This window comes from Zophobas morio, unplaced genomic scaffold, assembly GCF_036711695.1.
Source record: "Zophobas morio isolate AGI-343-1 ecotype UQ-CSIRO unplaced genomic scaffold, CSIRO_AGI_Zmor_V1 ptg000004l, whole genome shotgun sequence".
Classification (NCBI taxonomy): domain Eukaryota; kingdom Metazoa; phylum Arthropoda; class Insecta; order Coleoptera; family Tenebrionidae; genus Zophobas; species Zophobas morio.
In genome coordinates, this window is record NW_026972109.1 from 6,080,631 (window position 1) to 6,098,743 (window position 18,113).

Genomic DNA, 18,113 nt, shown 5'->3' on the forward strand with positions numbered 1-18,113 from the left:
ATCATGTATTTCGCTAATAATATCTTGATGTTTGACATTGTAACAAACACGTACAAATTTGAATCAAGACCTAAATGAAACGTTTTCTTAACGATTTGATAAAATCTCAAATAATTCAGATCAATACGTTTTATTTTCTTATTTGAAGGAATACGGAGAAAATAAATATGGATATGTGATCTTGATACAATTTACCGTACTAGTAAAGGCTCCTCCAACAGATTTTACGAATTTAAATCGTTTTCATAAAAATGGTGGAGGCGCCGGGATAACAAATATTTTTTAAATAATTTTTCAAGAATTCTCAAGAAACTTGTAAAAAAAGTGATATAATTTAGCGGAATCATGTATTTAGTTCATAATATCTTGATGTTTGACATTGTAACAAACACGTACAAATTTGAATCAAGACCTAGATGAAACGTTTTCTTAACGATTTGATAAAATCTCAAATAATTCAGATCAATACGTTTTATTTTCTTATTTGAAGGAATACGGAGAAAATAAATATGGATATGTGATCTTGATAAAATTTACCGTACTAGTAAAGGCTCCTCCAACAGATTTTACGAATTTAAATCGTTTTCATAAAAATGGTGGAGGCGCCGGGATAACAAATATTTTTTAAATAATTTTTCAAGAATTCTCAAGAAACTTGTAAAAAAAGTGATATAATTTAGCGGAATCATGCATTTAGTTAAAAATATCTTAATGTTTGACATTATAACAAACCCGTACAAATTTGAATCAAGACCTAAATGAAACATTTTTGGAACGATTTGATAAAATCTCGAATAATTCAGATCAACAAGTTTTATTTTGTTATTTGAAGGAATACGGAGAAAATAAATATGGATATGTGATCTCGATAAAATTTATCGTTGCAGTAAACACGGCTCCAACCGATTTTAAGAATTTAAATTGTTTTCATAAAAATGGTGGAGGCGCCGGAATGACAAATACTTTTTGAATAATTTTTCAAGAATTCTCAAGAAACTTGTACAAACAGTGATATAATTTAGCTGAAATCATGTCTTTAGTTAATAATATCTTGATGTTTGACATTATAACAAACCAGTACAAATTTGAATCAAGACCTAGATGAAACATTTTCGGAACGATTTGATAAAATCTCAAATAATTCAAATCAACACGTTTTATTTTGTTATTTGAAGGAATACGGAGAAAATAAATATAGATATGTCATCTTGGTAAAATTTACCGTACTAGTAAACACTCCTTCAACAGATTTTACGAATTTAAATTGTTTTCATAAAAATAGTGCAGGCGCCGGGATAACAAATATTTTTTAAATAATTTTTCAAGAATTCTCAAGAAACTTGTACAAAAAGTGATATAATTTAGCTGAAATCGTGTATTTAGTTAATAATATCTTGATGTTTGACATTGTAACAAACACGTACGAATTTTTATCAAGACCTAGATGAAACATTTTCGGAACGATTTGTTAAAAGCTCAAATAATTCAGATCAACACGTTTTATTTTGTTATTTGAAGGAATACGGAGAAAATAAATATGGATATGTGATCTCGATAAAATTTATCGTTGCAGTAAACACACCTCCAACCGATTTTACGAATTTAAATTGTTTTCATAAAAATGGTGGAGGCGCCGGGATCACAAATATTTTTTAAATAATTTTTCCCGAATTCTCAAGAAACTTGTACAAAAAGTGATATAATTTAGCTGAAATCATGCATTTAGTTAATAATATCTTGATGTTTGACATTGTAACAAACACGTACAAATTTGAATCAAGACCCAGATGAAACATTTTCTTAACGATTTGATAAAATCTCAAATAATTCAGATCAACACGTTTTATTTTGTTATTCGAAGGAATACGGCGAAAATAAAAAATATAAATATGTGACCTTGATAAAATTTACCGCACTAGTAAACACTCCTCCAACAAATTTTACGAATTTAAATTGTTTTCATAAAAAATGGTGGAGACGCCGGGATAACAAATATTTTGTAAATAATTTTTCAAGAATTCTCAAGAAACTTGTACAAAAAGTGATATAATTTAGCTGAAATCATGTATTTAGTTAATAATATCTTGATGTTTGACATTATAACAAACACGTACAAATTTGGATCAAGACCTAGATGAAACATTTTCTTAACGATTTGATAAAATCTCAAATAATTCAGATCAACACGTTTTATTTTGTTATTTCAAGGAATACGGAGAAAAAAAATATAAATACGTGATCTTGATAAAATTTACCGTTGCAGTAAATACTCCTCCAAAAGATTTTACGAATTTAAATTGTTTTCATACAAAATGTGGAGGCGCCGGGATAACAAATATTTTTTAAATAATTTTTCAAGAACTCTCAAGAAACTTGTACCAAAAGTGATATAATTTAGCTGAAATCATGTATTTAGTTAAAAATATCATGATGTTTGACATTGTAACAAACCCGTACAAATTTGAATCAAGATCTAGATGAAACATTTTTTAACGATTTGATAAATCTCGAATAATTCAGATCAACAAGTTTTATTTTGTTATTTGAAGGAATACGGAGAAAATAAATATGGATATGTGATCTCGATAAAATTTATCGTTGCAGTAAACACTCCTCCAACCGATTTTACGAATTTAAATTGTTTTCATAAAAATAGTAGAGGCGCCGGGATAACAAATATTTTTTAAATAATTTTTCAAGAATTCTCAAGAAACTTGTACAAAAAGTGATACAATTTAGATGAAATCATGCATTTAGTTAATAATATCTTGATGTTTGACATTATAACAAACCCGTATAAATTTGAATCAAGACCTAGATAAAACATTTTCGGAACGATTTGATAAAATCTCAAATAATTCAGATCAACACGTTTTATTTTGTTATTTGAAGGAATGCGGAGAAAATAAATATAGATATGTGATGTTGATAAAATTTACCGTTGCAGTAAACACTCCTCCAACCGATTTTACGAATTGAAATCGTTTTCATAAAAATTGTGAAGGCGCCGGGAAAACAAATATTTTTTTAATAATTTTTCAAGAATTCTCAAGAAACTTGTAGAAAAAGTGATATAATTTAGCTGAAATCATGTATTTGGTTAATAATATCTTGATGTTTGACATTGTAACAAACACGTACGAATTTGAATCAAGACCTACATAAAATATTTTCGGAACGATTTGATAAAATCTCCAATAATTCAGATCAACACGTTTTTTTCTGTTATTTGAAGGAATACGGAGAAAATAAATATAGATATGTGATCTTGATAAAATTTACCGTTGCAGTAAACACTCCTCCAACCGATTTTACGAATTTAAATTGTTTTCTTAAAAATTGTGGAGGCGCCGGGATAACAAACATTTTTTGAATAATTTTTCAAGAATTGTCAAGAAACTTGTACAAAAAGTGATATAATTAAGCTGAAATCATGCTTTTAGTTAATAATATCTTGATGTTTGTCATTATAACAAACCCGTAGAAATTTGAATCAAGACCTAGATGAGACATTTTCGGAACGGTTTGATAAAATCTCAAATAATTCAGATCAACACGTTTTATTTTGTTATTTGAAGGAATACGGAGAAAATAAATATGGATATGTGATCTTGATAAAATTTACCGTTGCAGTTAACATTTCTCCAACAGATTTTACTAATTTAAATTGTTTTCATAAAAATGGTGGAGGCGATGGGATAACAAATTTTTTAAAAATAATTTTTCAAGAATTCTCAAGAAACTTGTACAAAAAGTGATATAATTTAGCTGAAATTAGGTATTTAGTTAATAATATCTTGATGTTTGACATTATAACAAACACGTACAAATTTGAATCAAGACCTAGATGAAACATTTTCGGAACGATTTGATAAAATCTCGAATAATTCAGATCAACATGTTTTATTTTGTTATTTGGAGGAATACGGAGAAAATAAAAAATATAAATATGTGATCTTGATAAAATTTACCGTACTAGTAAACACTCCTCCAACAGATTTTACGAATTTAAATTGTTTTCATAAAAATAGTGGAGGCGCCGGTATAACAAATATTTTTTAAATAATTTTTCAAGAATTTTCAAGAAACTTGTACAAAAAGCGATATAATTTAGCTGAAATCATGTATTTTTAGTTAATAATATCTTAATGTTTGACATTGTAACAAACACGTACAAATTTGAATCAAGACCTAGATGAAACATTTTCGGAACGATTTGATAAAATCTCCAATAATTCAGATCAACACGTTTTATTTTGTTATTTGGAGGAATACGGAGAAAAAAAATTTAAATATGTGATCTTGATAAAATTTAACGTTGCAGTAAACACTCCTCCAACCGATTTTACGAATTTAAATTGTTTTCATAAAAATGATGGAGGCGCCGGGATAACAAATATTTTTAAAATAATTTTTCAAGAATTCTCAAGAAACTTGTACAAAAAGTGATATAATTTAGCTGAAATCATGCATTTAGTTAATAATATCTTGATGTATGACATTATAACAAACATGTACAAATTTGAATCAAGACCTAGATGAAACATTTTCGTAACGATTTGATAAAATCTCGAATAATTCAGATCAACATGTTTTATTTTGTTATTTGGAGGAATACGGAGAAAATAAATATGGATATGTGATCTCGATAAAATTTATCGTTGCAGTAAACACTCCTCCAACCGATTTTACGAATTTAAATTGTTTTCATAAAAATAGTGGAGGCGCCGGGATAACAAATATTTTTTGAATAATTTTTCCCGAATTCTCAAGAAACTTGTACAAAAAGTGATATAATTCAGCTGAAATCATGCATTTAGTTAATAACATCTTGATGTTTGACATTGTAACAAACACGTACAAATTTGAATCAAGACCTAGATGAAACATTTTCTTAACGATTTGATAAAATCTCAAATAATTCAGATCAACACGTTTTATTTTGTTATTCGAAGGAATACGGAGAAAATAAAAAATATAAATATGTGATCTTGATAAAATTTACCGTACTAGTAAACACTCCTCCAACAGATTTTACGAATTTAAATTGTTTTCATAAAAATGGTGGAGGCGCCGGGATAACAAATATTTTTTAAATAATTTTTCAAGAATTCTGAAGAAACTTGTACAAAAAGTGATACAATTTAGCTGAAATCATGTATTTAGTTAATAATATCTTGATGTTTGACATTGTAACAAACACGTACAAATTTGAATCAAGACCCAGATGAAACATTTTCTTAACGATTTGATAAAATCTCAAATAATTCAGATTAACATGTTCCATTTTGTTATTTGGAGGAATACGGAAAAAATAAATATGGATATGTGATCTTGAGAAAATTTACCGTTGCAGTAAATACTCCTCCAACCGATTTTACGAATTTAAATAGTTTTCATAAAAATTGTTGAGGCGCCGGTGTAACAAATATTTTTTAAATAATTTTTCAAGGATTCTCATGAAACTTGTACAAAAAGTTATATAATTTAGCTGAAATCATGCTTTTTAGTTAATAATAACTTGATGTTTGACATTATAACAAACCCGTACAAATTTGAATCAAGACCTAGATAAAACATTTTCGGAACGATTTGATAAAATCTCAAATAATTCAGATCAACAAGTTTGGTTTTGCTATTTGAAGGAATACGGAGAAAATAAATATAGATATGTGATCTCGATAAAATTTATCGTTGCAGTAAACACTCCTCCAACCGATTTTACGAATTTAAATTGTTTTCATAAAAATAGTGGAGGCGCCGGCACAACAAATATTTTTTAAATAATTTTTCAAGAATTCTCAAGAAACTTGTACAAAAAGTGATATAATTTAGCTGAAATCATGCATTTAGTTAATAATATCTTGATGTTTGACATTATAACAAACATGTACAAATTTGAATCAAGACCTAGATCAAATATTATCGGAACGATTTGATAAAATCTCAAATAAATCGGATGAATACGTTTTATTTTGTTATTTGAAGGAATACGGAGAAAATAAATATGGATATGTGATCTCGATAAAATTTGTAGTTGCAGTAAACACTCCTCCAACCAATTTTACGAATTTAAATTATTTTCATAAAAATGGTGGAGGCGCCGGGATGACAAATATTTTTTAAATAATTTTTCAAGAATTCTCAAGAAACTTGTACAAAAAGTGATATAATTTAGCTGAAATCATGTATTTAGTTAATATTATCTTGATATTTGACATTATAACAAACCAGTACAAATTTGAATCAAGACCTAGATGAAACATTTTCGGAACGATTTGATAAAATCTAAATTAATTCAAATAAATAAGTTTTATTTACTAATCCGGAGAAAATAATTGTAAATTTGTGATCTTGATAAAATTTCCCGTTATAGTAAATCTCTTCTCCAGCCAATTTCGCGAATTTAATTTGTTGGCGTAAAAATGGTGGAGGCGCCGGGCTAACAAATATTTTTTAAATAAAAATTCCAAAAATTCTAGAGAAACTTGTACATCAAGTAATGTAATTTACCTGCAATCATGTATCTAGTTAATAATATCTTGATCTTTGAATCAAGACCTAGATTAAATATTTTCGGAACGATTTGATAAAATCTCAATTAATTCAAATAAACACTTTTAATTTCCTTGTTTAATGGAATACAGAGAAAATAAATATAGATTTGAGATTTCGATAAAATTTTCTATTATAGTAATCTCTTCTACAACCGAATTTACGAATTTAAGTTGTTTTCATAAAAATATTGGAGGCGGCGGGATAGATGACATTTTCGGAAAGATTTCACAAAATTTAAATTATTGCACATAAACTCAACCTACTTCCCTATTTGAAGGTATATAGAGAAAATGTTAAATTGCAAACATTCTGAAGTAAGATACACACTAGTAAAAATAATATCATTGATCTTCGACTCTCCCTGTCTCTTACACTGACATTAAAAAATGACTCTCATGACTCTTACGCTCCCTCTGCATCGTCCATTTCCCGATGCACCTCACGCCTAGGTGAGCTTATCATCCCCGCCCCCAAACAAAACACGTGTGCTCGGATGTGATAGATTTCTGAAACGTCTCGTTTCCACATAACGAGTTCCTTCCTTCATCTGTCGACGTCGCGTTCGAGTGGCCCTCCCCCGAGCGAGGCAATCTCCCCGCCGCCGCCGCCGCCGCGTCCAAATCCAGAGAATATTAATCACAATCAAGTGTGCCTGGAATGTCAGACGTCCGTCAGTCAGCGTCTGGATGGAGATGAATACGCGCGCGTGCGTGAATGATGAAAAATGAGCCGTCTTGTTGGCCAGAGGCGGTGTTAATGAGAGCGAGGCCGCCAGAGAAGATGAATACCCTGCATACATCATCATCAAACAACCGACCGCTTACCCGCTGCCCCAAATGCGACCGACCGTTTCCGGAATCCGCTCCGCGTCCGGAATCCACCGGAAGCGACGCCGTTTCTTGCACTTTTAATTGGAGGAGGAGCGAGGAAAAAATGGGGTGCACGGGGGAAAAGGCTCGGAAGGAGCGAAAGTTCTGAGTGCTTTTGTTGTGAATGCAATCATAGTAATGACATTAACATGTATTTTATGTAACTTTGGTAGGGGCCAAGTAAGTGGAAACATAATCAAGACGAGATTCTTTAACTAACATCAACAACGTAATATTATACAGAAGATTTAAAAAACCGTTTTGGTTTAGTTTGGTTCAATACTATAGAAATATGCATTTAGTAGTGTACATTTTTCTTACAATATTCCGAGTATAATAGCGACACTTTGAATGAGAGCTATATTTTTCTTCCACTTTTATTACGGAAATATTTTAATTTGAAAAGAAGATAAGGCACACGTAATATATTATAACCCGTTATTTTTACTTTTATAAGCTCGCAATTCATTAATTCACAGCGCGATAATAAATTATGTAAAAATTCCACAAATGAAATTAGGAAATCAGTTAAGCCAAGTAAACTCATGCATTTAATTTTATACACGTTTAAGTGAAGTGAAATTTCGGCCTCTCAGGCACCGATTTAAATTTTTCCCGCACTGGGTCAGCATTTTCCCTCCACCCCAGATCACGGTACTCCGAGATTTTTTGAAACTACTTCAAAAGCAGGACAAGGGTTTCCCAAGATACTTTCAAATTAGTTCAAACACCAGGCACGAGATGTCCCTGAGATTGTTTCAAACTACATCAAAAACCAGCCAGAAGAGGTCCCCAACATTCTTAAACATTACTTCAAACATAAAACAAAACTGGTACCTGGGATTCTTTGGTAATATTTCAAAACCAAAAGAAAAACGATCCCCGAAATTCCTTCAAACTACTTCAAAAACCAGACCGAAGATTCTTAAAAACTACTTCAAAAACAAAACAAAAGTGACCCTGAGAGTTTTTTCAAACTACCTCAAAACCAAAACAAAAGAAACCACCGAGATTTTCTCAAACAACTTCAAAAATTAGCCACCAGTTGTCTTCCAGATCCTTTCAAACAACTTCAAAAATCAGACCGAAGAGGTTCCCGAGATTCTTAAAAATTACTTCAAAAACAAAACAAAAGTGGCACCTGAGATTATTTCAAACTACTTCAAATCCAAAACAGAAAAAGCCCCCGAGATTCTTTCAAACTACTTCAAAAACCAGACATAAGTTGTCACCGAGACTACTTGAAAAATCAGACTGAAAAGATCTCCGAGATACTTAAAAATTAGTTCAACTACGAAACAAAAGTGGCCTTTGAGATTCTTTCAAACTGCTTCAAAATCACAAAAGATGCGATCCCGAGATTGTTTCAAACTACTTCAAAAATCAGCCACAAAGTGTCCCCGAGATTCTTTCAAATTACTTCAAATACTATATAAAAGTGGTCCCTGGGATTATTTCAAACTACTTCAAAACCAAAACAAACGCGCCCCCGAGATTCTTTCAAACTACTTCAAAACTCCGACAGAAAATTCCCCGAGATTCTTAAAAACTACTTCAAAAACAAAACAAAAGTGACCCTGAGAGTTTTTTCAAACTATCTCAAAACCAAAACAAAAGAAACCACCGATATTTTCTCAAACAACTTCAAAAATTAGCCACAAGTTGTCTTCCAAATCCTTTCAAACAACTTCAAAAATCAGACCGAAGAGGTTCCCGAGATTCTTAAAAATTACTTCAAAAACAAAACAAAAGTGGCACCTGAGATTATTTCAAACTACTTCAAATCCAAAACAGAAAAAGCCCCCGAGATTCTTTCAAACTACTTCAAAAACCAGACACAAGTTGTCCCCGAGACTACTTCAAAAATCAGACTGAAAAGGTCCCCGAGATACTTAAAAATTAGTTCATCTACAAAACAAAAGTGGCCTTTGAGATTCTTTCAAACTACTTCAAAATCACAAAAGATGCCATCTCGAGATTGTTTCAAACTACTTCAAAAATCAGCCACAAAGAGTCCCCGAAATTCTTTCAAATTACTTCAAATACTAAATAAAAGTGGTCCTTGAGATTATTTCAAACTACTTCAAAACCAAAACAAACGCGCCCCCGAGATTCTTTCAAACTACTTCAAAACTCCGACAGAAAATTCCCCGAGATTCTTAAAAACTACTTCAAAAACAAAACAAAAGAAACCACCGATATTTTCTCAAACAACTTCAAAAATTAGCCACAAGTTGTTTTCCAAATTTTTTCAAACAACTTCAAAACAAAAATCAGACCGAAGAGGTTCCCGAGATTCTTAAAAATTACTTCAAAAACAAAACACAAGTTGCACCTGAGATTATTTCACACTACTTCAAATCCAAAACAGAGAAGGCCCCCGAGATAATTTCAAACTACTTCAAAAACCAGACACAAGTTGTCCCCGAGACTACTTCAAAAATCAGACTGAAAAGATCCCCGAGATTCTTAAAAATTACTTCAACCACAAAACAAAAGTGGCCTTTGAGATTCTTTCAAACTGCTTCAAAATCACAAAAGATGCGATCCCGAGATTGTTTCAAACTACTTCAAAAATCACCTACAAAGTGTCCCCGAGATTCTTTCAAATTACTGCAAATAATAAATAAAAGTGGTACCTGAGATTATTTCAAACTACTTCAAAACCAAAACAAACACGCCCCCGAGATTCTTTCAAACTACTTCAAAACCCCGACAAAAAATTCCCCGAGATTCTTAAAAACTACTTCAAAAACAAAACAAAAGTTGTCCCTGAGATTCTTTCAAACTACTTTAAAACCAAAAGAAAAGGAACCCCCGATATTCTTTCAAACTACATGAAAAACCAGCCAAAAGTGTCCCTGAGATCCTTTCAAACTACTTCAAAAATCAGATCGAAGAGGTCACCGAGATTCTTAAAAATTATTTCAAAAACAAAACAAAAGTGGCCCCTGAGATTATTTCAAACTACTTCAAAACCAAAACAGAAGGAGCCCCCTAGATTTGTTCAAACTACTGCAAAAACCAGACATAAGTTGTTCCTGAGATTCTTTCAAACTACTTCAAAAACCAGACTGAAGAGGTCCCCGAGATTCTTCAAAATTACGTCAACTACAAAACAAAAATTGGTTCCTAAGATTATTTCACTACTTCAAAACCACAACAAAGGGGATCCCCGAGATTCTTAAAAATTTCTTCAAAAACAAAACAAAATTAACCTTTGAGTTTATTTCAAACTACCTCAAAACCAAAACAGGAGGAGCCCCTGAGATTTTTTTTCAACTACTTCAAAAACCGGACAAAAGTTTTCCCCGAAGTTCTTACTTCAAAAACCAAACGGAATTGGTCCCTGAGATTCTTAAAAATTACTTCAACTACAAAACAGAAGTAGTTCCTGAGATTGTTTCAAAATACTTCAAAACCAAAGCAAAAGAAACTCCCGAGATTTTTTCAAACTTCTTCAAAAACTATCCATAAGGTGTCAACGAGACCTTTTCAAACTACTTCAAAAACCAGACAGAAGAGGTCCTCGGGATTTTTAAAAATTACTTCAACTACAAAACAAAACTGCTTACTGAGATTCTTTCAAACTACTTCAAAACCACAAAAAGGGGATCTCCGAGATTCTTTCAAATAACTTTATAAACTAAACAAAAGTGGTGTCTGAAATTATTTCAAACTGCTTCAAAACCAAAACAGAAGGAGCCCCCGGTATTTACTACAAAACAAAAGTGGTTTCTGAGATTCTTTCAAACTACTTCAAAACCACAACAAAGGTGATCCATGAGATTTATCCAAGCTACTTCAAAAACCAGCCACAAAATGTCCCGGAGATTCTTTCAAACTACTTCAAAAACCAGACACAAGGTGTCCCTGAGATTCTTTCAAACTACATCGAAAACCAGACAGAAGTCGTCTCTCAGATTCTTAAAAATTACTTCAAAACCAAAACAAAAGTGGTTCCTAAGATTATTTCAAACTAATTCAAAACCAAAACAGAAGGAGTTTCCGAGATTAATTCAAACTACTTCAAAACCAAATAACAGCATGTCCCCCAAATTCTTGCAAACTACTTCAAAAACCAGACCGATGTGGTCCCTGAGATTCTTAAAAATTCCTTAAAAACCAAAACAAATGTGGTCCCTGAGATTCTTTCAAACTACTTTAAAACCAAAACGAAGGGAATACCCGAGATTATTTCAAAGTACTTCAAAAATTATCGGCAGATTCTAAAATTTACTTCAAAAATAAAACAAAAATGGTCCTTAAGATTATTTCAAACTACTTCAAAAATCAGCCACAATTTGTCCCCGAGATTCTTTCACATTACTTCAAAACCCAGACAGAAGAGGTCCCTGTGATTCTTAAAACTTACTTCAAAATCATCACAAAAGTGGTCCCCGAGATTCTTTCAAACTACTTCAAAACTAAAACAAAGGGATACCCGAGATTTTTTCAAACTTCTTCAAAAACCAGACACAATGTGTCCCCGAGATTCTTTCAGACTAAATATTTCAAAACCCAAACAGGAAAGGACCCTGAGTTTCTCAAAAATTACTTCAAAAACAAAGTAAAAGTGGTCCCTGAGATTTTTTCAGACTACTTCAAAACCAAAACGATGGGAATCTCCGTGATTATTTCAAACCACTTCAAAAACCGGACCAAAGAGGTAATCGAGACTCAATTACTTCAAAATTTAAAACAAAAATAGTTTCTGCAATTCTTTCAAAAATTAGTTCAAAATCAAAACAAAGGGGATCCCAGAGATTATTGCAAATTACTTCAAAAACCAGCCCCCAGTTGTCCCTGAAATTCTTTCAAACTCCTTCAAAAATCAGACAGGAGTGGTCCTCGAGATACTTAAAAATTACTTCAAAAACATAACAAAAATGATCTGTGAGATTTTTTCAAAGTAGTTCAAAAGCAAAGCAAAGGGGATTATAGAGATTCCTTCAAACTACTTAAAAAACAAGCCACAAGTTGTCTGCGAGATTCTTTCAAACAACTTCAAAAACCAGACCGAAGGGGTCCCCGAGATTCTTAAAAACTACTTCAAAAACAAAACAAATAAAGAGGATCCCCGAGATTCTTTCAAACTACTTCAAAAACAAACCACAAGAGGTCCTAGAGGATTTTTCAAATTATTTCAAAAACATTCATCACAGGAAGAGGCAAATTCGGAAGAATTTTCTAGAGGCACCAGTTGTAGTACACCAGAGTGCAAGTGCTCGAATCCAAATTTCATATACTTTTATATAAAGTAAAATTTCAAGCCCTGATTCCAGCAATTGCTATAAATTCAAGTAAATATGTTACTTATCATAAATAAATTATTTTAAATCCAACGAGGGTTTACATAACGTTGTGAAATAATTAATTCATCAATGACATTTCACTTTTATTATCCGAAACTACTGGGTTGAGGGTAAAACGCCAACTAAAATTTGTCATATCATCTTTATCAACAATTCAATGAAGTCCACGCAAAATGTTTTTTACTAAAAACAATTTCAATTTTATAAAATAACCCACTCCCGGACTTGTGCCATTATTAATAGAGTTCTGAATAGAGATTTTATCTACTCACGAAAATGAGTCACTCGGGTAAATACACGTGCACGAAATTGCTCGCTAGTGGATAAAGTTTGCTTTTACTCACTTGGGTACTTTCTGCGTAATAAACGATTATTTACTTCTAATCAGCAATGTCTACTATAATAAACCTTTTACTAACGCAAAAAATATTTCAATTAATCAAGACAAAACCTGCTGAACTGACCAAAATATTACTGCCAATAAAGCTTTGTTTAAAGCCAATATTTGCCCATTAGCTTTAGAAAAATATTTTATTCGACTTGAAAGTACCACATTTAGTTGTCAATTACAGATTACAGATACTCACTGTTAACTATTAATAAAACCAATTCTAAATAAAATGTTTATTACACAGTAAAACTGTTTTATTAGACTAATAAAACTGGGAGTTTAACAGGTTTACTGTCACTTCTAGTTTGCAACATTATTTCAGCACATTTAAAATATCCTTCACAGACTATCCAGATTTTGTGACACTTACCCCAATTTTTCTCGTAAAAGTAACAGAACTTTATGTCGTGTTTCGGATTCAGGGGGTGGGGGCTAATTTCGGGTGTCGCGTTGTGACGTGACGTACGACTGATAACCTTTGTCAACGTGGAGAAGTGAAAGGAAACTTTGTCGTTTCCATTTTTTACGGAACCTTGTATTCTGAGTGTGTGCTTTTATGCGAGTTTGATTTTTAAAAAATATGAATGCGTGTGTCTGAAATACACAATGAGTCCGGTTGGACGATGGATACGCCGAGACGGCTTCTTTCTGATGTACGTTTTAGATACGTTCATAAATGTTTAGTGAGAACATGCTTTATTCCAGAGCAAAATCGAGGGATTGCATGAAAATTTCAAATCCGGCTGTTAATTTTTGTATTTTTTAAAATTCATGGAAGAAATTTTGCTAAAGCGCCTACGACCCATTCAAACTTTTCAAATTTCGCGAAAGCTCCACCACGCAACAGTCTGTAAGCTCTGCTAAATTCCTCCGAGCTCCTGAAATACCCAGAATAGTTAAACAGTGCATAAAATGCACCGATATTAAACACAAACGAACCACACAATCCCCAAATATGTTACAGACATGTTGTTTAAGCCCCGTTTACTCACCCTGAAACAAAATATCACCACGAAAGTGGCAACTTTGTTGGAAATTTACAAGAACATGAAGAATTTCAGAGATACGAGCGAGCTTTTAACATCGACCGCTGAAACTGGAATCGATATTGAAATTTATTTATTGGAACTAAAGCCCGGACGATGTAAATGTTTATATAAACACCGGAATCAAGATTTATTTCACTTGAAACGTCCACCTGAAAATTCAGTTTGGGCTAATTTATTTTGAATTGATGCTTTGTAATTGAGGGGCGGTGATATTTATAGACCGGGACAGGTGAAGAGTTGCTCTGGGCGGAAAGCATTTTCAGGCGCTGTTCACATTTTTCGTCGATTTAAAAAACGTTTTCATAAAAAAAAAACTAGTAGTGGATACGTTACGAAAGAATAAAGCGCTGATAGATCCTTATTTTAAATAATCGATCTCTTACGACTACTACATTAAATCACTCCCTTTGGGGCTTTACTGCACCATAAAAAAATCAACCTTGTCAACAACCGCATTTCCATTTCCATGCATAATAATCTCCGGTGGACAGGACCGTACTTTGACGGCGATTTTTTTGCGTGCTAAATACGAATCAAATTTTACAAAATAACATACACCTGTACTTGTGGTTTATGAATCCGCCTTGACCGTAGACTTCGTATTTTCGCAACAAAATCAAACTTCTACAAATGTTTTTTCATACGAATGGTGGCTTGTATTTATGGGTTCTCAAGTCCGGTCCTGCCGCGACCGTTCACCCCGTCCGCCCATCTCCCCGACTCACGTCCGCGCCTCAACTTTTCCCAACTTCACGCGTACCTCCGTCCAGTGCTAGTTTCTTCGTAATGTAATGACAAAATAAAGTTTCGCAGACATTGATAACCAATCACAACTCTGCGACAGTTCTTCTCCCTTAGGTTGGTGTTTGCGCACGACTCCAATCTAACTTTGTCCAACCGTAAAATATATATTTATATGACGTATTAAAAATTCCGCCGTGGGAGATGATAGTTTATGAGATTTGTTTAGCGACGACTTTTCGGATTTATTTTTAGATGGGTTTCGGGAGTGATGTCTGAGGTTGAGTTATCGGTAACGAGATGGTTTTGGTATACCCTCGGCTCTTATCGACTCTGGTGTTTCTTAATTAATTCACTTGACCTTTATGGGGATAATATGTAGTTAAATGGTTAAGTTCGATAAACTAGGATAACTAGTAAACTCCATCAAGGCGGTAATTTCCGAAGATAAGGCACTTGAATATCGGTTTCGACGTAGGAAGTCTCCTGATAGGTATTGCGGGAGATGTACACGAGAGGAATTAAAAATGAAGAGTTGAACGTTAAGCGGGGATAATTGAGACGAGCAAGCTCGCTACAGATTTAAAGTTTAAAGTAGTCGCGTAATTTCGTTTTTTCGGATTTTTCTTTAAATGCGACTGCTTCACCAGAAGCCCATTACACTGAACTGATTTTTTCCAAAACGGTTTCTTATTTATAGGTTAGAAAAAGTTACAAGAGGCGCAACAGCAAGTCAATTATTTTTAGATATACTTACTCCTGCGTCAATACGCCAGTTTATTAGTTAATTAATGTTGTAATTAAATCGCGCTTTAAAAAAACAATTTTTATTTTATGCGTTGGTGAAAATTAACATATGCTTCGAAATTTAATTCATACTTGGAGCATATTTGAAAATAATTTGCATGTATTTTGTGTTAAAAATGCAAATTTTGTACTTTTTATTATCACAGTACAAATTTTTACCGCTTTTGTTCATTAATCGACACGTAAACAAGGTCACTTGGCGTTTTACAACTCTTAAAGTATGTAGATCCACGTTTCTGATTTTGTCTTATTTTTTTCGTAGTAGATTACGTACGAAAACGGATAAACCGAGTGGGTTTTTTTTGTTTGAAAGCGGATTTAATCGGGATGGGTCTTAACTATGTTTGATGATAATCGCTTCAGCTATTTCAAGATCATTAGCTCATAATTCGGTTGGTATAGGAATCAGTTCAGTTTGAGCGAAGGTGGGGAAGACGTGTCGACCGTTGCAGCGAGTCTTAACCAAATTCAAGCTTTTTAGAGGCAATTAATAGTTGTATTTGGTCGTTCTCTTAAATCGAAAATTATATTACACCTATTTTTTTTCTTTACAATTTTGCAGTTTTTTTATTTGATTAGGTGATAATTATACTCTATAATCCTTCATCGCCTTTCACTCTGGATTAGTTTTCCCAATTTTTTATTTAATTAAACACTCTTTACTTCATTTTTAAGTAAATCTTTTCGTCAATAATATTCATAATCACATTCATATTTGCTATTCTTTGTGATTCAGTTACATAATATTTTTTAATGTCCAATTAACTTATACTTCAGAAGATTTTGTTCTACTAAATAAATTTTCATCATTTTCATTCGTTATGAAAAAAAAAAGAACATAAGATAACAAGCTGAGCCAAGTCAAGTCAAGCCGAAGCTCAGGACAGCCATAAACTAGGGTTCCACAAAATCGGCTTCATCGAACATGGAATCACCAAAAATAGACGAAAACGCGTTTTGGTCCCCTAGTATTATTATAATGCGACAAACTAAGGTATCTAGAATGAACATAAGTTATACTAGGGGACCGAAAATCGACGAAAAAGTGTTTTGCTCCCCAAGTATATCGCATAGGATATACCGCATACTAGGGGACCAAGATCGAACATGTAGGGGACCAGAAAATTTGAAAAATCGGAATTGTGCTACCCTGGGCTGGTATAATCGAAGCTCGATGATCCGATTTTGTGGTCCCTTACTACATCCTATATACGATTTCGGTCCCCTTGTATATGTTATTATTTATGTTCATAGAATATACTAGGGAACCATAAAACTAGATCATGGAATATCCATCATACTAGGAGACTAAACGTTCGATTTTCCAAGTTTTGTGGTCCCCTCGTATATCCTATGTTTGATCAATCTTGGTTTCCTAGTATACAGTTTATTGTATATTTGTAAGATACTAGTAGACGAAAATAGTAGATAGGATATACTATCAGACCACAAAATTTGAAAAATCGTACTTGTGTTACCCTGATATAATGGATGTTCGATAATCCAATTTTGTGCTCCCCTAGTACATCCTACATTTGATTTCGGTTCTCAAGTGTACACTGTGCCCTATGTTCGTAGGATATACTAGGAAACCACGAAATTGGTTCATTAAACATCCATCATACTAGAGGACTAATAGTCCGATTTTTCAAATTTTGTGGTTTGCTAGTATATCCTATGTTCGATCTCGGTCCCCTAGTATACAGTTTATTGTACATTTAGAAGATTATTGAATCAAAATTGAAGATAGGCCATTCTAGGGGACCACAAAGTCGAATCATCGAAGATAGAATATACTAAGGGACTAAAATTCAATTTTTTCAATTTTTTTTCCTTAGTATATCGTTTGTTCGATATCGCCCCCTACTATCCATATAGTATTATATCTAGAGGTGTACCGACTATAGTCGGCCGACTAGTCGGCTTAGTCAAAACCGGTTAAAATTGGTTTAATCGACCGAAAATTGGTGTGAAAGTGTAGATAATTTTCCGCTAGTTACGATTCTGAAATCACCGTCACGATATCTGGTCCAATAAACACGCAAAGCGAATTCAAAATTCCCAAAAATTTTCCAAAAAAGTGGTTAAAATTGGTTGAGTATTGTATAAACTGCCCTAAATTGTGTTATTCTTTATTTTTGTACTGAATTACTACAAAAAATTAAATGTTAAAATTATCCAAACAAATTTAACACATTTTTTGTAAAACAAAGAAACTTTAGTTATTCCTTTTATTAAAATAAAACAAGTTTTTAAGGTAGTCAGAGAAATAGAAAAAAAAAAACACACTGTTGCAATTATAAACCGGTTTTAGCAAAGCGGAACAGTCGGCCGACTATAGTCGGCACATCTCTAATTATATCCTATATACTAAAGGACCGAA